General features: G+C 38.1%; 1 protein-coding gene across 2 annotated transcripts in view; it reads right to left on the bottom strand.

Annotated features, from left to right (window-relative positions):
- Window positions 1-20,824, bottom strand: part of DLGAP1 (DLG associated protein 1) — a 1,177,715-nt gene extending 1,156,891 nt beyond the window's left edge. For both annotated transcript variants that reach the window (XM_069099693.1, XM_069099694.1), the window contains exon 1: window positions 20,504-20,824. The gene's annotated coding sequence lies outside the window, so the exon portion shown is untranslated. The remainder of the gene's footprint in view (window positions 1-20,503) is intronic.
- Window positions 20,825-22,287: the final 1,463 nt, after the last annotated feature.

Here is a 22,287-nt window from a genome sequence, read left to right as displayed (position 1 = left end):
TAGCAATGGACTTGACAACAGTCTCTATCTCTAAAATTCCAGGAATATATGTGGGGCCTTGGACATGTTCCTTAACTTCCTAAAGTCTCAGAAAATAAGGAGGTTGAACTAAATAACCTTCAAGCTCCCATTTAAGAGCTCATGATACTAAAATTTTAAATCCTCTTCCAATGTTTCAGTAAGTGAGGTCAAGCCAAGAACCTGCTCATCTGCTCCTAGGGGATTCTCTTCCCTTAGAAAACTTACTGAATTTTTCCCTTTAGATGATTTTGTGTTATTTTGTAGGCATTTATTTGTGTCTTTCTATATATGTGTGCTTCTCCATAATTTTCCTCTCTGGCATCTTGAAAGAAAGATTATCAAAAAGTTCCATCAATTTTTGACCTTTTGCTTTTTTTATGAAAAACAAAATCTGCTAGATTTCCATATATTTTTGACATTGTCACCTACATTGGTTCAGTACATTGTTGATTCATCTGGTTGATTCAAGCCCATTATCTTTCACCCTAAAACCCTCCTGCCCTCTAAACTTGCTTAATACTGTGGAAGGAACCATCATCTCCCCAGTCTCCTACACTTGTCACCCAGATGTCATCCTCAACTCTTTACTATCTTTCAAGCCTCTCTATATCCAAAACATTGTCAAGTTCTGTTAATTTCACCTTTGTAACATTTCTCCAATATGCTCTTTCTCTCCTCCGATATGACCGCTACCCTGATGCAAACCCTCATACCTCATGCTTGGACTACTGCAATATCCTGCAGGTGTCCGCCTGCTTCAAGTCTTCCCCAATCCAATTCACCCTTCATGCACTTGCCAAAGTGATTTTACTAAAGCACAAGTCAGATCATATCATTCCCCTATTCAATAAACACGAGTGGGTCCCTAACACCTCCAGAATCAAATAAAAAACCCTCTATTTGACATTCTCCCTACCTTTTCAGTTTTCTTACTCCTTATTCTCCACCATGTACTCTTCAAACCAATGATGCTGGCCTCCTTGCTGTTCCAGGAACAAGACAGTCTTTGGCCTTGCACATTTTCTCTGACTATCCTTAATGCCTGCAATGCTTTTTCTCCTCATCTCCACCTCCTTGATTCCAAAACCCTATCTTCTATTGGAAACCTTTACCAACTTCTCCCAATCCTAGTCCCTTCCCTCTGTTGGTTATTTTATTTCTATCCTGTACATAACTTGCTTGCACATATTTGTTTATTGCCCCCCAATTGATTATAATATCCTTAAAGAAAGGGAATATAATTTGCCTTTCTGTATTTCTAGTGCTTAGCACACTTCCTTCTACATAGTAGATTCTTAATACTTAGTGAAAGCTAAAAGTATTACAAAATCTCTGTTAGAAGGAACCATGGTGACCATCAAGTCCAGGTGTTCTTGGCATGAATCGATGGACTCCTAAGAGTTCATTGATAGATGTCTAAGGTTCTTTATTTGGAATGATTACATCTTTAACTATTAACTGAATTTAGTATTTCCTTCAATTATGAATGTAAGCCCCAAACAATATTCTGAGCAACTGCCCACAGGCTTCATCAGATTGTGAAAGGGGTCTATACCACAAAAGAATTAAGATGTAGTGTAGCCCGTACTTTAGTAAGAGTTCCTTGCAATATGCACCCAAGAAATGGTCATCTAGTTTTTGCTTAAAGATATCTAGGGAGATAGAGAACCTACTGTCTCCCAAGGCAGCCCATTCTACTTTTGGGTAACTCTAATTGCAATTGGCCTTTCAAAGCAAAATAATTAGTTCTCTCCTCTAGGGAAGGCATGAACCAGAAAGCTTGAAAAGTAAAGCCAGTTTTGCCTTAGATTAGTACTTTTCATGGGTTTGAAAGAGGAAACATCCCATAATGATGTCTTTCTTCCCACCTACACATGCCCCTACTTCAAGTGGATAAGCTTTCTCACTTGTTTCCCACTGGTATTGGTTCTCACCCCAACTGTAAGCTTTTAAAACCTCTTAGGTTGAGGCAGATGATTGATTCAATTATCAACATCTTGTGATACCACCTTTATCAGAGAATCAAAATTAGAAAGAAACTCAAGGTTCATCTTGTCTAGCATCTCATCCACTGTATGAATCCTCTCAACAAAAGATGCTTATTTGGCTTCTTTTTGAACATTACACATGATCAAGAGCTTACCTTATTTACATGTTAGTTCACTCTGTTTTTGCACAACAAATTAATTGTCAGATCTCCATATTTTATATTCAGTCCTTTGCTGATCACGAGGAAAAATGCTGCCAAGTTGTCCTTTCTGTGTTCTGGCCCTTTCATCCACCTAAAATGTCTGACTCCCCTGTATTGTCCTAGATTTCAGTTCTAAATAATGCTTGATTTCTGTCTATACAGAATTTTTATTACATGCCTCTCAAGTCTATATTTGTTTTAAAGCTGTTTCTGGTACCCTACTTGCTCTGACTTCCACTGTCCAGATTTCTTTGTGCCTGCCTGAATATGACCCACTTTCCTGTTTGGATCTACAGTATAAATGTATATCCTGCATTTTGGACTGCTTATCTTTTCCCAAATCATCCTTAACTAACAAATTCTGGGTATTCTCATGAGTCTAACTTATTCCTATGCCATCTCTCTAACCCTCTACCTCTATGATCTTAAAACTACTGATGCTGGCTTTTCTCAGTGATTGATGGTGGTAATGGCAAGCCTTTATAAAATGCTTTAAGATCTGCAAACTACTTTATGCATGTTATCTCATTTGATCCACCCAACAATCCTTGAGGTAAGTTCCACTATTATCCCCATTTTACAAATAAAGAAACTGAGTCAGATAAGTTACATGACTTGCCCAGAGCCACAAGGGTAATATGTATGGTTGGGGCAGTATTCAAACATGGATGTTCCTGACTCCAAGTTCCATAACCCACTTTGCCATCTAACTACAAAGAGATGTCAGCAAGTGTTAGTCTACAAGCAACACACTGCACAGAACAAAGAAGAAGGTTGACTAAGACTTAGAGGAAGTCTCCAGTCTGTTGTTACAATAACAAAGTCATGGAGCAGGCAAGTCAGTCTAACTAAACCAGGAAGACATGTTAGAGGAGAGATGAAAAGCAGGATGCATCAAGCAAACCCTTTTCTAGGGACCAGAGGGAACAAACCTTGGAAACCCAAGATCCTTGGGAATAATAGTGGAGATGGAACCCACCTTCTTTACTACTGACAGCTACTGACAAGCTAAAAACCTTAGCAATTGAAGCAACACCCCCCCCTAGTCTACTGGTCCTGCTGCATCCTTATAGCGATCATCCTTGGAAGCCACCTTAGTGGAGATAGAGCAAAGAAACTATTTCTGACAGTGTTGTAGACAACTACTGAAGACCCAGAAAAGACAGCTCTTAATAAAAAAGGCAATCACACTATCAAACAGTTCAAAAACATAAGCACAATCAAATGGACAATTCTTTCTCACGTTGGTTAGTGTGTGACCTATACACATGAAGTCACATTAACCAACATGATGCTGGATATTCTACGGGTATAATAGTGGTTAACCAACTAAAAAGAGAAGCCTTATCAATTACTCTAGTGTTCATAAAAAGAACCAAGTTTGATACAGGTGATCATTAAACCAGGATACTTAATTCTGAGAAAGCCAGAGTGACTCTAGTGGGTTTATGGCTCATAAGGTTGAAAGTTCATCAAGAATCTAGGGGGTTGAGTGAGGAGGACCTGAGTTCAAATCTGGCCTCAGACACTTAATACAAAAAACTAGCCATGTAACCTTAGGCAAGTCACTTAACCCCAATTGCTCTACCTTCCCCCTCTGAAAAAAAGAATCTAGGGGGTCTCCTATACTGGCTGTGTTCTTGGGTTTCCATCTTCCTCCATCCCTATGTGTGAGTACTTGAGAATATTTGACATTCTTTCCATAGGATTCAAAGCCCCAGCGGTTTTTCCTTTCATATATGTGTAGGAGTGAAAAAGGGTCTGATAATATCAGGGGTGTGGCTGTTCTATCTCATCCAGAGAGACAATGCAGTATAATGGAAAGAATTCTGTTCAGAAGACCTAGGTTTGAATACTCACTCTGCCATTTACTGCTTATATAACCTTGAACAAATCATTTAATATTTCTGGGACTCAGCTTCTGCAGTTGTTAAATGAAAGAGTTGGATTAGGTGACCTCTAAGATCCTTTGCAGTTTTAAATCAATATTTTTATTTATGGGTGGCAGATACAAGTTTGAGAATGGCCTGGGCTTTTCAGAAAAGCAACCTATGTTATAAAATGGGCATGGGTTCTTTAATTATCATGGTTCAAAGTATCACTTTCTGAGTTCTTTTCAAAAGATGTAGAATTGAGTTGGGAAGGCAACCCTAAACCCATAATCTGTTGTTGACTGTACTCTCACATTAACAGTATATTTGGAACACATATTAGCAATTGGAAACCGGTATCCAGAAATCGGTTGTTTATCTTTTCCTGAACTGTAATCTTAGTGTATTATTTTATTTTTAATTTCTACCACATTAGATACACTCATATCCAAAGGTAAATATAAATATATTTTCAAAGAGAAAATATAGGATTGTAGGTAAGCTTTGGAGTCAGTAGGACCTGAGTTCAAGAAATATACTAGCTGGGTAGTCATGGTCAAATCATGTGACTTCTCAGTGTTCTCCCACACCTCTATGAAAATAAATTACAAAGTACTACTCTGCTTGGGGAGAAGTAGCGTTTGTCCATCAAGAGTTCTCCACACCAATGAAATCATAGATCCAGATAATCTGTGTCTCCTCTTCCCCTAAAAACAAACACTACCTTTCAAAATTAAATTGTTACGTGTTTAACAATATTTTTTAAATTCATACTATTATAGTTCTCTCAGTGGCATGAATATATGAAAGACAAGAGAATTTCTAACTTTTCCTTCAGTATATTTTAACTCATCATATTCATTTTTCCTTTTTTCCACTCCCTACATTGTTCTAGTATGACTACAGGTGAAGCTTTTTTTTTTTCACATGTTTCATCCCCCTTCTTTTCTCATTACTTTCACTATCATTGTGCACCCTGATCTAATTTACTCTTTGATGTTGTTCATGGAATTTCCCTTTCTCTCCTATTCATCCTGTCAATATTTTCATCTTGGTTTCATGTACTGATTCTGTTCTCTAAATTATCTCTTACTGGTCTTATTCCTTATTGGTTGATTTATTTATTATTCTTAAATCTCTTCCTGATTCCATGCATTCTAAATGGTATTCCTATACTTTAATTATCTGCCTTTGTGTCTTCCAATTCTAAATAAAATTTACTTACTCTGTGTCAAACTTACCAATCTTTCCAAATTTGATTGTCTCAAATATATACACACATATATGTATATATATATGTACACCTCCCATTTATATCTATAATCTCCCAAATCTTAATACCACAACAGCTGACTGCCCTCCTCTTAATTTTACTCTTACCATTATTTAGCACTCTATTCTACAGCCAGCTATGAATACTTTTTCAAACTTCTCTAAAACCATAAGAAAGTCCTTTTATATTCTTCTAGTTCCCAGTTCATAGGGTACGCATGCTGGGAGATAATCTTTTTCAAGTGCCCCATTTTATGGATGAATTAATTGAGGCCCAGAGGTGTGGCAAATTCTTATCACAGGATTAATTCTAAACCAGCTATACATGAAACAGAATTATGATCAAGTGTTTGTGGTTCTACGTGATTGTTTTGGATGGGACCCACATGAATACCATTAAGTGAATACCTTTTGTTAGAATGTTGTGTCAATGTAAGTCCCTAGTGCTTTTTTTCTCTCATGCCTTTGCTTTTCTTTTCCTTCAGTCTCATATATTAAGCTTCCTGTTCATCTCTATATTTTCCTTTTCTCTAAATTGACAGAGGACTGACCACTAATACTTTTGTGCTTGTCTCTTTTAATTTCCCTTAAGTTATGATGCCAGAATTTGTCATCTGAGTTCAGGGGTAAAAAGTCATCTCTGTAATTTTTATTTTCCCATGAGGGATGGGTATTGGGTGGGAGAAGGGGAACTCATCCATAAAAGAATGATGTATTTAATTACATATAGTGATCTCCATCCTTTACTATAGATTTTTGCATTTATGATAAATACTATGGAATAATTCCTTTTTACTCTCCTTCCCTGACAAATGAGGATTTTGTTAATTTGGTTTTTAGTTAGTTCTACTAGTATGAACATATATTAATAGTAGTCATGAATGATGTCCTAAAATTGGCTTAATGATTTATTCAAATTTAAATGCATTTAGTTTTTGTCTTTGTGGTTATGAAAATCAATAAGGGAAAATGGACAACACAAATGGCATCAATACAATATAGGAATTTTATATAAAGTTAAAACAATGTAAGTTAAGTACCGATAAAAGAAGCCCAAAATCACCTTATTCAGCAAATATTTGACTTACTTGACAAGGTGATAAGACAATCAAAGGCTCCACAATATAAACATATATGCAAAATATCACAAAGCAGATAACAGACAAGTATGCAATATTATCTTATAAAGCAGAGAGAATCAATGAAGGTTAAAGGAAGCTTGGCAAGATATCCAACTAGATAAAGTTCTCCCAAGTGTATTCAAGGATGGAAAGAGAAAATGTACTACAAATAGAATACAAATCATGGGAAATCTCAAAAACTATTATAACAAACTATTTTCTATAATAAAAATATAGAACCATAATATTTGGAAACTAACATCATAGTGGCTGAAAGGCTTAGAGAGGAAGGAGAAATAGCATTGAAGAGAACAAAGACAGAAAACATATATATTAGGATAAGTGTATTTTGAGGAGATCCATGCTGATGGGGCTGTAGTTGTGAGGACTCTAAGGGACAGATTTAAAAAGTGTCTCAAAGAGGAGAAAATATAAAAAGTATAAAAAAGTTGGACCTAATTAATACTATGTATACAGATAGATGGACAGACAGGCAGATATATAGACAGATAGATAGATGGTGACCAAGAATCTATCAACAACAACTAATCTATGTGCTTAGTCTTCCATCTATACAAAATCTTTAGGAAGGTCATCTATAAACAAATTGAATGCAACCTTAAATCGTATATTAATACAAAACAAATAAGTTTTTCAAAAACCATCTTCAACAATGGATCTTTTCTTTACCATCTAGTAACTGACCAAAAGATATAGAAAATACAAGATCCTGCCTTGCTTATTGTTTGTGAATTACATTTTTTTTTAAAGCATTCAACTTGGTAGAACTAAATACCACCTTACAGGCTCTTTTACAACAGAATATTTCCTAAATATACATAAAGATCATTCAGTATTCTTTGGTAAATATTGTAACAGAATTAACCCCATTCAGGAACACTGATACTAAATAAGTGAGCCATAAGAGGACCATGTATGCTCACCATAAGTATTAGCCATTTTGATGGAGGAGACCAATCCCAGAGAACAAATTGAGAAGGGATTTCCTATGGATGGTGGGATCATCCTGATGCTCCTGTTTGCAGATAGCATGGTACTGATTGCATCTAGCTTCAATATATTTCAGTCCCTTCTTGAAAAGATCTGTAATAACTAAAATAACTTGACCTGTCAACACACATAGGATAGATCAAACTTATAAAGAATGTCTATTGACCAGATCTCAACATACATTTGAATAGACACTCTACAGACCTTGTCCAATAATATACTTATCTGGGACAGACATAAAGGTAGATAATGATGGGTCTCAGATTTGAAAAGGAGGAGAACAGGATGAACTGCTTTTTGTAAAATGCACAGCATTTTTATTGACCCCAACTTTCTTATGGAAGTAAAGACTTTCTTTTCAATGCAAATATTTTACCGGTATCAAACTACAGCAGCAAGACCTAGAAAACTACTACCTCTAAATAACCAAAGATTGCCATTATATAGAGTGTACTGGAAAGATGCGTGTGAATAGAAAATAGTGAATGAAATATAACTAATATATAACCTTAAAGAAGAACAAGAGTAAAAGATTTCATCAAGGAATTTTACACCAGAAAGAGAAGGAGGCTGATCACATGACAAGAATGGATGGTGACAAGTGGATGGCCAGAGTCCTCCATTGGCATCAGAGAAAACAAGAGAGAACTTCAGCATGTTGAGTTGTGCCTTTGTGGCAAACTTTGGGGATGATTTGGAGGATACCAGCACAGGATAGGCAGGCATGGGTGGGTTATGATTTACATCATCAGAGGGCCACTCCATAGTTGATGAGGCCAAAGATTGATATGAGTATTTGAGAAATTATGAACATGAGATTTCAAATATTCTAAACATTATGTACAACACTGCTTATCTTAGAAAGTGTTAATAATATGTTAGGGGATTTATAATAGCAATTATGTGTAGACATACTTCAAATTTTATTCTGTACCAAATATATAATTCACAAATATGTAGTGAAAAATTGAAAATAGGTATACATTGTAATAAATTGTGTAGTATTAATTGCTAATAATATATTTTCAGATTCTTGTCTATTGCGTGCATGCACACACATATATGTGTATGTATGTATGTATGTATGTATATATATATATAGTATGAATGCATAAATATACACAGTAACTGAACTAGAGCCTGATAGTTACTATATGGTCCTGATACTCTAATATATGAGCTTTGCAAATGCTATATGTCTTTATTGTCATTGAATTGCCATTTATACATACATTCCAAATGTTCTGAACTTATGCTTCATGAATAACTAAACCCAAAGTAGGTATATCTAATCAATCAAAAATTTCCCCACAAATATTCAATAATCTCACTCTATTTTTGTATGAGTGTCTCCATGTTAAGGCAACCGTCCTCTTTGAATAAGGAAATTGTACGATTAATATGCCTATTTCTTAAGGAATTGGATCTATTTTTATAACATAGCACTTGCCTAATTTGAAAAAAAAAGGCCATTGGTTTCATGTCTTAAAGTTTAGACCAAAAAGAATCACCAGAAATACTACAGTACAATGACTTACTTTCATTAAGGTGTGACCCAGAAAGAATAACATTCAGAAACTTAAAGTAATGTTGGTATAACATAGTCTTGGGTCTCTTTTTTTCTTTAACATCAAAATGTTTAATTAAATTTAATGTAAACCAGTTTTGTGCAATGTTTCAAATAATTATTTCTTATTATATGTTTTGTCTGCATTTATAAACATAAATGTATTTTATATAGAAATATGAATGTATTTTCATATCTTCTTTCTAATGAATTGATTGCTGAAAAAAAAAGGCAGAGGTTTCCCTTTTGGCCATCAGGGCTTTTGCTATGAGGAGGGGGCTCATTTTCTCAGTAGCAAGCAGATGGCCACCCACCCAGGAGAATGGACAGAGACCTACCTCTGTCATACAGAATTTCTCTGACAAGGGTCAAGAGGCAGGTGAAGAGAGGAAGGGAAGCCAAAAGCAATCTACATATTTAACACTGTGCTCCACTTCATTACTACCTAGTTTTTTGTAGGACATCAACTGAAGAAGACCCTGGTGATCACTGTGAAAAACATAAAGGAAGGAAACATGGGAATTTAGAGAATGAATTCTTTCAATGTTATCAACCAAAGTTGTATGGCAAAATCACAGAGCTATTATTTTTTCAGGGACAATTTAATTTCCACTATGTATTCTCACACATGGGGTGCAATCAAATAATTGAAAGCAAAGACAACATTAAGGAAAACTACACTTCAAGAGGTTTTGTATGCAACCTAGAGCACCAGCTTGATTACAAAATCATTCAAGTCAGTTTGGTGTGGCATATTTTGGAGGCAGCTCTGGGTAATTACGCAGAGCTGAGTACTAGAAAGTCATAGAAAAGAAAACAGATTACTTCTTACTGTCAGTCTCTAGTTTTAAGACATACTTCCACGCATGACCTAGGTGAATCAATAACTCCACACCTATCACAGAGACATTTCAAACCCCAGTGCACAGAACCACTAAGGTAAAGGCCAGTGCAAAATATGAACAAGTTAGGTAGCAAAATGGACTTGGCTAACCCTGGTTCACTTAACAAGAAGTATCTGTCGAAAAGAAATCCTACCTTTGATCAGAGAGTTAAAATTTTCCAAGAATGAGTGATTGAAAGATCCTAAATGCCAATCATATAATGTTTTGAGATCTTATGAAAATATCATAAGTGGGGGGGGGGGCAGCTAGGTGGTACAGTGAACAGAGAACTGGCCCTGGAGTCAGGAAGACCTGAGTTCAAATCTGGCCTCAGACACTTCACACACACACACACACAAACTAGCCACGTGACCTTGGGCAAGTCACTTAACCTCAATTGCACTCCCCCCCAAAAAGCAAAAAAAAAAATATATCATAAGTGGAAACAAGTACATACAAATTCAAAATTCCTCACTTGCAAGTATCCCTAAAGTCCTTCGTAGTTCTAATGATACTATATGCTGGTAATTATTGTTGTTGTTGGAGCAGCTAGGTGATACAGTGGCTAGAGTGATGGTCCTAAATGATACTACATGTTGATATTCATCTGGCACATATACAATGAACAAGGGCAATCTGATTCTTCCTCAAGGTGAATTTATTATCTAATTCAAAATATCCAGGGAGTGACTGTAGTAAAAACTGTGTGGTCCTGGTTTTTCTGTTGTTTAAATTTTTGCATGTGGTTTCTTTTTCTTTTAATTTTGATTTTTTTTGGCCTGGAAAAAAGGAGCAATCACATACTATCATTATCCTGAAGCATCCCCCTTCCTTGCTGTGTTCTCCACCTCTACCCCTCCCCAGTTCCTATCCCTAAAGAAAGAAAAGAGAGAAGGAAAGAGGCACTTAGATAGATTCCTTTGATGCTCCAGTCATTGTGCTAAGCACTTTACAACTATTATCCCACTTGATCCTCACAACTCTGCAAGGGAGGTGCTGCTTTTATCTCCATTTTATAGTTTAGCAGAGATTAAGTGACTCACCCAGGGTCACACAGATAGTAGGTATCTGAAGTCAAATTTGAACTCAGCTCTTCCTGATTCCAAGCCAAATTTGCTATTCATTGTGCCACTTAGCTGTTTCTAGAAAATAAAGGAAGTTATATTTGAACCCTATCCTATCTTTTGATATAAAAAAATTGCTTCCAAAATAATAAGAAAAATCCTCTACTCAGTGTTTTGAGTATTTCTTGTGTCCTAAATTTCGAGATTCTCATAGATTTTCTGATAGAAATAATTAGATGGAGCCAAAATAATACTATTGTACCACACTTAATTTAGGTCCATTGTGAAATTCAAGAGGTTTGTACTTGGGAACTTTCCCACCATCTGTACTATTGCTTATTTCTATGGAAAATGAGTTCTAAATCCCCTTCCTTAAAAGCAAAATGCACAAACTCCTAGAACACAGCCTGTTTGTAAATTTTATACTGCTTTTATTTTGATTGTTTATAAATGTACTTATCCAGTACCTCACTTTGGAATGACTCAAATCACTTCCCATATGCCACACAATTTTTACTTTAAAAGATCCCTGGAAGAAAAGGCAAAGAAAAGTATGTATAGTCTTTTCCTTTGCTTTCTGGTATTCTCAGGAGCTAGCTGCTACTCTTTCCTCTGACCAGAGATGATGCCAATACCTTGAAAATATAACACCTGAAGCTCTAGAATGCTGACCCTGGGGCCACATTGTACAGAATGGAAAATATCTCACGTGGGTCACTCTATCGAGGTAGCTCCAGCCCTGCCTCACTAAACTCTGGCTTTCTCACTTTTCACTCCTCCTCCCTCCACTTTCCAGTTCTTTTTCCATAATCGAGTCAGCACTATTATTTCAACTAAAAAAATCTATCACCCCAAATCTCCCATAACTCCACTTAAAATCTCAGTGACTTTTTGAGTCAAGATACACCTTCCTGGCTGTCATTTCTCTATATGGGTTATTTTCTTCCTTAGCATGCAAGATTCTTTAGAGCAGCGACAATTTTAGCTTTTTTAAAAAACTTATCCCCAGCACTTAGTATTGTGCTTGGTACACAGTGTTTAAGAAATACTCTTTTTCACTCATTCAAAGTTTATAAAGAAGTGAACAATCAAGTCATTTATTACATGCTTTACAATGTGCCTGGCACTGTACTTAATGATGGGAATACATATATAAGCAAAAAAAAAAGTCCTTGCCCTCAAGGACCTTTGCATTCTAATGAAGGAAGATAGTATATAAAAAAGTGCTGAAAAAACACAGAAAAAGGAGAGAACATTTGGTGCAGAATGACTGATTTTTGAACTGTTGGAAACACAAATGCAGAAAGTGGACATTAAGTGAAAAGAAAGTTTCCAGGCAAACATTTCTGTTGTTCCTTGTGCCTAGACACACAACTTATTATACATAATTGGATCATGTGGGAATCTACATGTAATAATGAATCAGCATGAAAGGGATAAATGTTAACAACTCTTTCTCTTCTTTTAACACTATTTCCATTCTCTGCATACCCATTCAGTTTCATGAAATTAAATTTCACATTTTGAATATGGTTTTATATGTGTAAAATTATTTCACATTTGTGTCATTTCCCAATTAGATTATAAGCTCCTAGAGAGGAGAAACCATGTTTTCTAATTCTTTCCTATCTACTGCTTTCTGAATGAGGAATGTGCTCATGAATTAAATATTAACCAATTGTATTCTACTATCTGCTATAGATTTCTGAATATCTGAACCAGTTGCTTCAATCCTAATCAAAAAGAGATAGTATTTCAGTGAAATGAATAGTTCAAATAGATCTATCATAGAATAATAAAATTATCATGAGCTTATAAAGTCATAGTATATGAAAACAGTAAGTAGATGTGAAATAAGTCAGGTGTTAGAGGATGAAAAGAACTAACTTTCTTTTCCTCAAGTGACACATACTTAGTGTCTTCAGATAGTATATATGGGGAGAGCTAGGAATGTCTGTGTTGGAAAGTGGCTAGAACTTCTTCAGGCATAAAAAATGGCATAATGGGGGCAGCTAGGTGGTGCAGTGAATAGAGCACCAGCCCTAGAGTCAGGAGGACCTGAGTTCAAGTCTGGCCTCAGACACTTAACCTAAAAACTAGCCGTGTGACCTTGGGCAAGTCACTTAACCCCAATTGCCCTCCAAAAAGCAAAAAAAAAAAATGGCATAATGAGGAAAGCAATAAACAACCCAAATTCTCCCTAGTTCCTTTGTACAACTCAGGTATTAAGATGCTATTTACTTTGCTGCTTATTCATAGTGTGGGTTTTCTTTCTATTTAGTCACTAATTGGGATATTCACCTGTCAAGAACTCTTAGACAACCTTTTTTCTTGGATTTCTGCTGTTGGTTTCAGGAAACATATGGACTTCAAGGACAGTACAAATGCATATAAAACAAGTGCCTCTCATATGTTTTTTCCTGCAGCATGGGAACAACCTCCACCACAGTAGATTGCCAGGTATCAATAATTTACAATCCTAAATCACTGAATATGACTCAGAGAGCTTAAGTGACTAGTACAAGGTCACACAGCTAGCATGTGGAATCAACAGGATTTGAACCAGTCCTATCTTTGAGAGATTCCTCAAATACTTTTAGGCAATTCTTTTCTGACAGTCAGCCAGCCACAATTCTGTAAGGGGCAAGTGTCCAAGGTCTGCTATCTCAGGTCTTTCTGGGTCCTTTGCCAGGATCTAACATGAAATAAGTCAGCCCCCAATGGGTACATTCCTGGATGACCTGAAAAGTCCTATTCAGAACAAACTAGTCCAGGCAGATGGAGGCCTTTATGCTTATTACCTGGACCAATAATAATAATGGCCGGCATTTCCCTTTCTATTACCTGACACATACCCATTAACTCTGAAGAATCCATACAAATTGAGAGAGAGAGGATAACCTAAGAATGATGCTCATCAAATGGACCTGACATTTAGAAGAATCACTCTAATGGCCCATTTGTACTTAACCCATAAGCAAATGTTCTAACCAGTAAGTAGTATGTATCAAGGCCCAGAGTACTCAAGGACCCATGGAAATTTCATGAACATGGCCCTGGATCAGCAGAGTAAATGCCACTGACATCCTAGTCATTGTTGAAGGAAACTGCTGGTGAATTTCCATAGTAAGCTTCTGAACTTATTTATCATTGACTTTCTATATTCAGTCTTGTTTCAGTTAAAATGACAGGCTTCACATAACTGCTACTTTACATAGTTCTTCAATCTTATTTGTTGCCTCCCACCCAAAGGCACCATAAGAACTAATAGTTTAATACAGACAACATGTTAATCTACCCCAGACACCTTGAAAAACAAGTTCTTAAAAATTCTCAAAGGCTTATACCAATATCAACTCTTTACCAAACTTGAGAATTGCCACTTTGGACAGAGACAATCAACTTCCTGTGGGCACATCGTAGGTTATCAGAGAGTATGGGTGAACCCCCAAATGAAGCAGTAGCCATGCTGCCATAAAGGATACAACAGAAGGACTTCCATAATTTCTCAACTCTCTGTCTGACCATTCCTTTCCAGTTTCCTTTGCTGGTTCATAATCCATATCATGTACTATAACTTGGGAACATTCCAAGGCTTTCATCTCTAAACTCCCTATCTTCTTATCTTCATAAGTTCCCAACAGATTAAGTATCATATGTATGGAGAGGATTTGTACTTCTATCTATCTAGCTCTAATCTCTCTCCTCATCTCCAGTCCTACATCAACACTGTCCATTAGATATTTCCAACTGCATGGCCTTTAGGCATCTCAAGTTCAATATGTCCAAAATTCACAACAGAACTCATTGTCTATTCTCCCACTGCTTTCTATATCAGGGATCTATCTGATCTGTGTATGCATGTTTGAGAGTAAGAAGAGAAAGTACAAGGCCACAAAGAAGTGTAACAGTTTCATTAATGGATTGAAATGTGTGAATTATGATGTTACCATGAACTCACCTAACCATTCTGATGGCCTTAAGACACCTAAAGTCAAATTAGATTCAAAGTAGTCACCCTGTGGTCCACATTTCTCGCTTTCTGGGTCTCTACACAGTAACCACAAAGGATAACAAATATAGGCAAAGGGTAAGGCGAAAAATTATATATCACCCTAATAGTTCTTATCTTTACATGACTAGGAGGAATTATTCTAGAATAATCCATGCTACTAGGCATCCTAAAGAGCAGCCAAAGAACTCAAGTGACTTTCTGAGCATTGCTGATCATAATCTAGAGTGTCATTATGTACACAGGTATGCATATAACAGTCATATGTAATTTTCTCCTGGCTTTATATATAAGATAATCAGCCTCTTTAAAAATATTGCAAAAGATTACTTTTGCCTACTAGGTTGGTTTATGAAGTAAAAGGACTTAGAAGCAGGTGAAATTGCCTTTTTTTAGTGCCAGTATATTATGATGAATCATAGTGAAGAACTGTTTGCAAAGTCTAACAAAGGTCTGAAATGCCCCTTTGCCTGAAACTAACAGTGTGTGCTTTTAAAAGAAATCTTAAAGAGACTTAAAAGGAAATATTTAGATCAGAAACACATTTCACAATAGGAAAGAATTTCCATTGAGGTTGAAATGAAAAACTCTGAGCAAAGGGTATTCTGATGAGGTTATACCAGCATTAATATCTGTTCTTCTATTATGTACCTACAAATGATGTCTGGTTGTTGTATTAAAAAGGAAGTTACTCTAGCAGATGTTTTCAAATTAGCCAAAACCATGTCACAGAGTAAGACAGTAGAGTTGGAAAAATGCCCAGAGAGACCTTCCCACAAGAAGCCTCAGGGAACCATTGAAATCTTCTCTTAAACTTCCTTGTGCAGGAACTTGGCTTCATAGGCCAGAGAGATAAACAACTCATAGCACAGATTCTCCTTTTCCAGTTTCTTATCCAAAACTTCAACAAGACCTCTACTCACTTCAGTAGCACAAGAACTTGGCAAAGATTGGCAGCAATCTAATCTCCTTCATGCAAAAGTCAGTGACTTAGTTGTTGTTTTTGTGTTACTGTTTTTATGCAGGTAGAAGACAGAATTACCAGTAAAATATCAAAAGTAAACAAGTCAAGTCAACAGGCATTTATTAAGTGTCTAATATGACAGAGGCCCTTTGCTAAGCACTAGATTGAGAAGAGAGGGAGAGAGAGAGTGAGAGAGCAAACATGGGGGTGATGGTATTTTGAGTGCTTTATATACTGTTGGGTGTTTTATAGAAACTAATCAAGTAGGTATTCAAAAGGCCAATAGGGTTCTAAGCATTGTATTTTTGAAGTAACTATCTGTTCAGGCCTGGGATTCCTAAGAAATAAAACAACAGGGGAAGCCCAGATCTCTAAGGTCCCTTGGAGCTATATACAGTCTAAGAAGAAAAAGAAGGCCCTCGTAAAATGAATGATCTGCCTCCAAGGGTATGGTATTAAATGCAGGTTAAATAAGAGATGCATGGATCCAGAAGAGTAATTTGAATTCTCCCTGATATAATTAACAGCTTCTTTATAACGTTGGAACTTCCTAGAAGCAGTCATGATCTTTGACATCTTCAGATTGGATATAGCCAATCACAACAAAGTAATCTTCAATGAGCAGCCTCAGGATTACGCCTACATTAGAAGGTGACAGGTTCCCTAAAAAATCCATCAAGTGAGAAAAGGGAGAAAATCTTTCTAGCTTTCCTCTGCCTTCCAATATGGAAAGTGCCATGGTTAGCACTTAGGGACATGACAAGGAGGCATGATGAAAAGCATTGAAGGACACACACAGTGCATACACAGAGCAATCATACACTACCAAGTTAGGGTTTGAAACCATGAAGTTTCCCTAAAAATTCTTGAAAAGAAAATCCTTCTTACATGAAGGATCATTAAAACTAACAAAATCAAAATAAACACAAAGGAGAGAACACAACTGGACATAAACTTTGGAATATTTCAGAAAAGTCCTTTTATAACAGCCATGCTATCATAGCAGAGAATGAGAGAGTTCATCAATGATGGTCTCAAGCTCAAGAAAGGATGAAGGGCAGAAAAAGAGAAAGGAAGTAATCTGGAGTGAGGTTCTGCTTTCTACTTAAAGTGAGAGAAGTAAAGGCAAGTGTGGTTTCTATAGAGATGGAATCTTCACATATCTTCCAACTGGATGCCTGCCTCAGAAAGGATGTTTCCTTCCTTAATGAAGAAAGATGTTCTTCTAAAGAAGGGTAAAACATTTGCTGATCTGGTGGTGCAGTGCATAAAGCATTGAGTTTGAGTGAGGAAGACCCGAATTCAAATTTGGGCTCAAACATTTAACTAAATGTGGGATCTCGGTCAAGTCAGGACCTGTTTCTTCAACTATAAAATGGGCATAATAACAGCCTCTACTATCTAGGATTGTTGTAAGGATCAAATAAGATAGTATTTTTAAAGTGCTTAGCATAATACCTGGCATATAATAGGTGCTAACTAAATGTTAGCTTATTGTTGTTGTTGCTATTATTATTGTTATTCTTACTTAGATAAGAACCTATCATAATCTTGAATGTTATTAATATCATAGAAGCTACAAGGCAATAGAATTTTGCATGTGAATATTAAAAGTTGCATCATTATGAAGGTTCAAATCTTGTTTCTTAAAATGGCATCATAATTTGAATGGCATTATGCCTATCAATCAAAACTAAGAGAAAAACACTGAATGTGAGTTTTCAAATGGGGTTGCTATTCAGAGAATATGGTTCTGGATTACATTTTGAATGAGGCACTGACACACATTAACATCTTAGACCTTTAGTCACTTGTTTTTTCTGTTGCATCCAATCCAGAAAAAAAAGAAAAAAGAAAAATCTGAATAGTATAACAAAGCATTTCTGATATACCAGAACAGATAATACCTGAAGCAAAATTTATACTGGCTTCTATTTAAAGCTGATTCAACACTTCTGCTCTGAATGACATAAAAAGTAGAGCAATACAGTTGTTGATATTTTCAGTGATGTTTTCTGAAACATTTTTTTTTTTGGAAGAGGAGGTAGTATTTCTATTTGTTTGCATTAGTCATTGATCATACTTCCCCCCCCCCTCAATTTTTGGTACTCATTGTCAAATATTTGTGTTGAAGGGGGGGAGAAAGAAGACAAAATGAGAAAATTCCTCACACAGAACAATTTATGTTTGATTCCTAAAATAAGGCATCTACACAGTAAAAAAAAATTTGGAGAGCTTTGTCAAGATACTAACTTTACAACTTCTCTATCAGTTTTATACTAAAAGCATATGTTCTTGGAGTAGCCAGTAAATTTAAAATTTAGGATTAAAATACAGCAATGCCAGAACTACCCTTAAACCAAGCATGCATTCAAATACTTTCTGAAAAAGAAAGAAAGTTGTTCTCTATTTTCCTACAAGTAAATGATCCCATCAATCTTTTTTTTTTTAAACTAAATATGGTTCAAGATAATAGTTTCACTGATTGTACAGTTTGGCTAAATTACCAAAACTTATTTCTGAGTGACAACAGATTTCTGTAAACTATCCTATCCTGAAAGTTACATCCTAAATTAGCTTTTCCAACTTAAGTTATATTTTAAAAACTGTATTTGCTTCTGTAATAAACACTTTCAAGTTCCATTTATAATTAAGAACTTAAAAAAAAAACAGTCTGAGGCACATTAATGAAAAAATGTTTACTCTTTTACATATGGAAATACTATGCATATCACCAGGTCTTTACCTTCAGGCCATTCCTATTTAATAACACCAATTAAGTTTAGCTGCAGATTTTTACTAAACCTGCAAAACTGCATAAAAGTATTGAATATAACACACAAGAATTGAAAGTTTCTTCCTTAAATGGAAGTGCTGCTATAAATTATATCCCCATTAAATAAACCAACTAGGCTAACTTATAATAAAATGACCTTGCAAGATGTCATAATCATTTCAATTCAAGAAATATTTATTGAGCACTTCTACCCCCTTTCCACTTTGTCGAAGATTGCAACTTAACATTTCCTTCTGGGTGGGCAGTCCTATAACAACCCAGAAAAATCCAATAAGAACAAAAGATCTAAAGATCTGCATTTCAATTGGTTCGTTTTTATCTTATATCTTTCACTGTTCTTCATGGCAGAACTTAACCTTTGTTGCTCGTTGGATGTGATGGGGGGGGGGGTAAGATTGAAGGGGGGAAGGAAGGTTGTACATCTTTTCCCAACATCCAGACATCTTTACTCACTTTGAAAAAAGTGGTGAGGGAATCTCCCTTAGTTTCATCCTCCCGCCCCCTCCCCCCAATAAGGTAACACTAGCCAGCTTCCCATTCCCAAAATTGAGGCCCCCGCCCCCCAATAGCGAAATCCCACTAACCTACAATACAAGCGCCAGCAGGACTATGGAGGCGGGTTTGTGCTCTACGACTAGCCAGGAAACAGATGAGCAGAGCTCCTCCTGAACAGAACCTCTTCAGCATCTAAACAAATGCAATAGCAGGTACTGGAGTCTGCTCAGCGTTCCCAGGGCTTTCTTTCCATTACCCTTTCTTAATGAAGCACAGAGATTTCTACTTCCAGGAAGAATATAAATGTAGCAGCGCAGGGTGCTGAATACAGGGTCTTCATCTCGTTCCCATTCCCCCTGAGAAAAGGTCTCTCCAGCAGCTGCAGCCGCCACTCAATGAAAGTGCAATTTGTTACATCCCAGAGCCCCGACGAGAGGTCACTGTTTGATTCCAGTTCCAGCCCCGCTTATTCAATTTGCTCGCCTGACTTCCTGAATACAGGGTCTGATCTTGGGTCCACGGGATTCAGCCAAATCAGGGCTTTAGCAGGGGATGACTCTAAAGCCCTCTCCTTTCTCCCTCCCGCCCCCCCCCCCCCCCCCCCACACACACACACACCAGGGACTTCTTTCTCCACTAGAATAGACAAAATGCCACCCGAAAAAAGCATGTGAAACAACTTCTTTTCTAATGGACTCAGGAGCCTGCCAGGTATTGTCACCAGTTCATCTCTAGCTCGCTCCTTCCCCTGCAAGGTGCATTGTCGAGTGAGTGAGTGCGTGGGTAGGTGGGTGGGTGTGTGAATTTTGGTTTGGAGGTATGGAAGAGAGTCGAAGCTATCTTCCCCTCCCCCTCCCCCAAGATTACTACATTCCTGACACGGTCAAGTCAAGTAGCAATCTGTCCAGAGCTGGGGGTGGTCGAGGGGAAGTAGGCTGGCGACACATTCCCAGGGAAAGGGACCTGGTGTCTCCTCTCCCGCAGTTCCTCAGAGGGGCAGGGGGACGCACTGAGGGCGAGGAAAGGTGAAGGGAAGCGAGGGAGCGGGCGCTGGTGGCTAAGGCAAGGGAACTCCCTTCCCGCAACCACTGGGAAAGGGAAGGAAGGGGAGCCAGCCCAGTGGAGTGGAGGGAAAGAAGCCTCAGCGCGTGGCGGGGGCAGCTCCGCGGCTGCCGGCGCCCGCCCAGGCTTCTCAGCGGCGTAAGCAGCTCAGTGGCTCAGCCCCGCCGTTACCTTTCAGCTGCCCGCAGTCCGCTCGTCGGTGCCGAGCCCTTCAGGGAAGATGAGAATAAGGTGCCTGCGAAGCCGGGACAGGTTCAGAGAGAGCGGGATAGGGAGACCCGAGAGAAGGGCAGAGGAGGAGGTGCCGGAGGCGGCGGCTGCCGCTGCTGCTGTTCCCTGTAATCCCCTCGGGGCTGAAGGTCTCCCAGAAGAGATGTCTGGCCGAGTGAGGCGCGCTATGCCTGCTACAATGTTGCGCTCGCCTCTGGCTCCGAGGCTGAGCGCCGGGAAGAGGCGAGCTGAGGCAGAGAGGCTGAGAGCTGGTCACCCGCCCCTGGGTGCATGTTAATACGGTGGGGAGGAGGAGTCCCGCGCTTCCTCCGCCCAACCACCGGAGCGGGAGGCGGCAGCCAGCCAAGCGGCCCCCACCCTGCGCTACTATAGCTGTGACCACTAGTACCTGGCCCTAGCCCAGACACGCGCGAAGAGGGTGGAGGAGGGTGGGAGGACCCGGCAGGAGAAACCCGGTGTCTCCCCGAGAGCTTTCTTCTCTCGCTGTGTGGTCAGGGAATCCTTAGAGCCGGGCAGGACCTTGAGAGGTCATTTTGTCTAGCCCCCTGCCTTCAGGTACGAGTGAATCCATACCCGTCCGAAGGGATCAGGTTTGCCAGAAGCAGCTGGGATTTGCCACCTGTCCCTGGAACCTGTTAGAGAATGCAAAGCCTCTCCAAGAAGCAGTGTCCTGGCTGCTGCTTATTAGGACATCTCCCTCTGCCCCAGTACATTCTCTCTTGTCATAGAGGCAGTGTCCTCTTGTGGAAAGAGAAATGGCTTTGGAATCAGAGGATCTAGGTTTGAATCACGAGTGTGTTACATACTACCTCTATGACCTTGGGCAAATCACTTTACTTCCTTGGGTGTCAATATACTCATTCGTAAAATGAGGGGAGTGGACTGCTAAGATACCTTCGGCTCTACAGCCTACTGACTTCTTGACTTCAAGTACTCAACTTTTTGGAGGGGGTGGGTATCAGGAGGGAGGGTAAATCAAGTTTGTTTTCTTCCTCACGTTTTATTCTTGGAGATCGATTTGACCAGCATAGATTTGCTTTTCCATTCTCTTCTTCCCAGTAGAAATTTTAGAGAGCCGGTAATTGCAATTTCCCAAGACACACTCTGTAAAGGGAAATGCACTGACCCAGGCATATCAATAACCATGCTGAATATACCTTTTTCTTTTCATCTTACCTCAGACATTGCATATATAAATATGAATCTGAAGATGATTCCAAACTCTATAGCATAGGTCTGTGCCTTTTGACCACTCTCTGAAAATAGGAGAAAGCAGCAAAAGACAATGAGAGAAAAAAAAATTATTGCAGGAGACCCTGAAATGTTTGGAAGGAGAAAATTGAAATTTATGAAGAGAAAGAAAAGAGGGGAGGGAGAGGGAAAGGGAGAGAGAGAGACAGAGACAGAGACAGAGAGAGACAGAGAGACAGAGAGAGAGAGAGAGATGGGATGTGGGTCAAGGTCAGAAAAGCACTCAAATGAATATTTTGAGAGTTCCAAATTTGAGCCTAGAACTGTATATCCTGAGTGATAATTTAGAGCATAGGGTCCCCCCTCCTGTTCCTTTTCTAAAGAGAATGGGTACCGAGAGTGTGTATGTGTGTGTACCTTTTTGTTCTGCAGTCCCAAGGGATGACCTCATGTCAAAATTTATATAATCTTCTTTATGTAATTGTGCAAAAAAAAAAAACCCTCCCAAACATTAAGCTGTGTGAGTCTATATA

The sequence above is a fragment of the Petaurus breviceps genome, unplaced genomic scaffold (assembly GCF_028583685.1).
Source record: "Petaurus breviceps papuanus isolate PSGF00001 unplaced genomic scaffold, PetGlider_PUasm1.0 38, whole genome shotgun sequence".
Lineage (NCBI taxonomy): Eukaryota > Metazoa > Chordata > Mammalia > Diprotodontia > Petauridae > Petaurus > Petaurus breviceps.
Note: the sequence above shows the minus strand (reverse complement) of the source record. Positions and strands in the feature narration are given on the sequence as shown.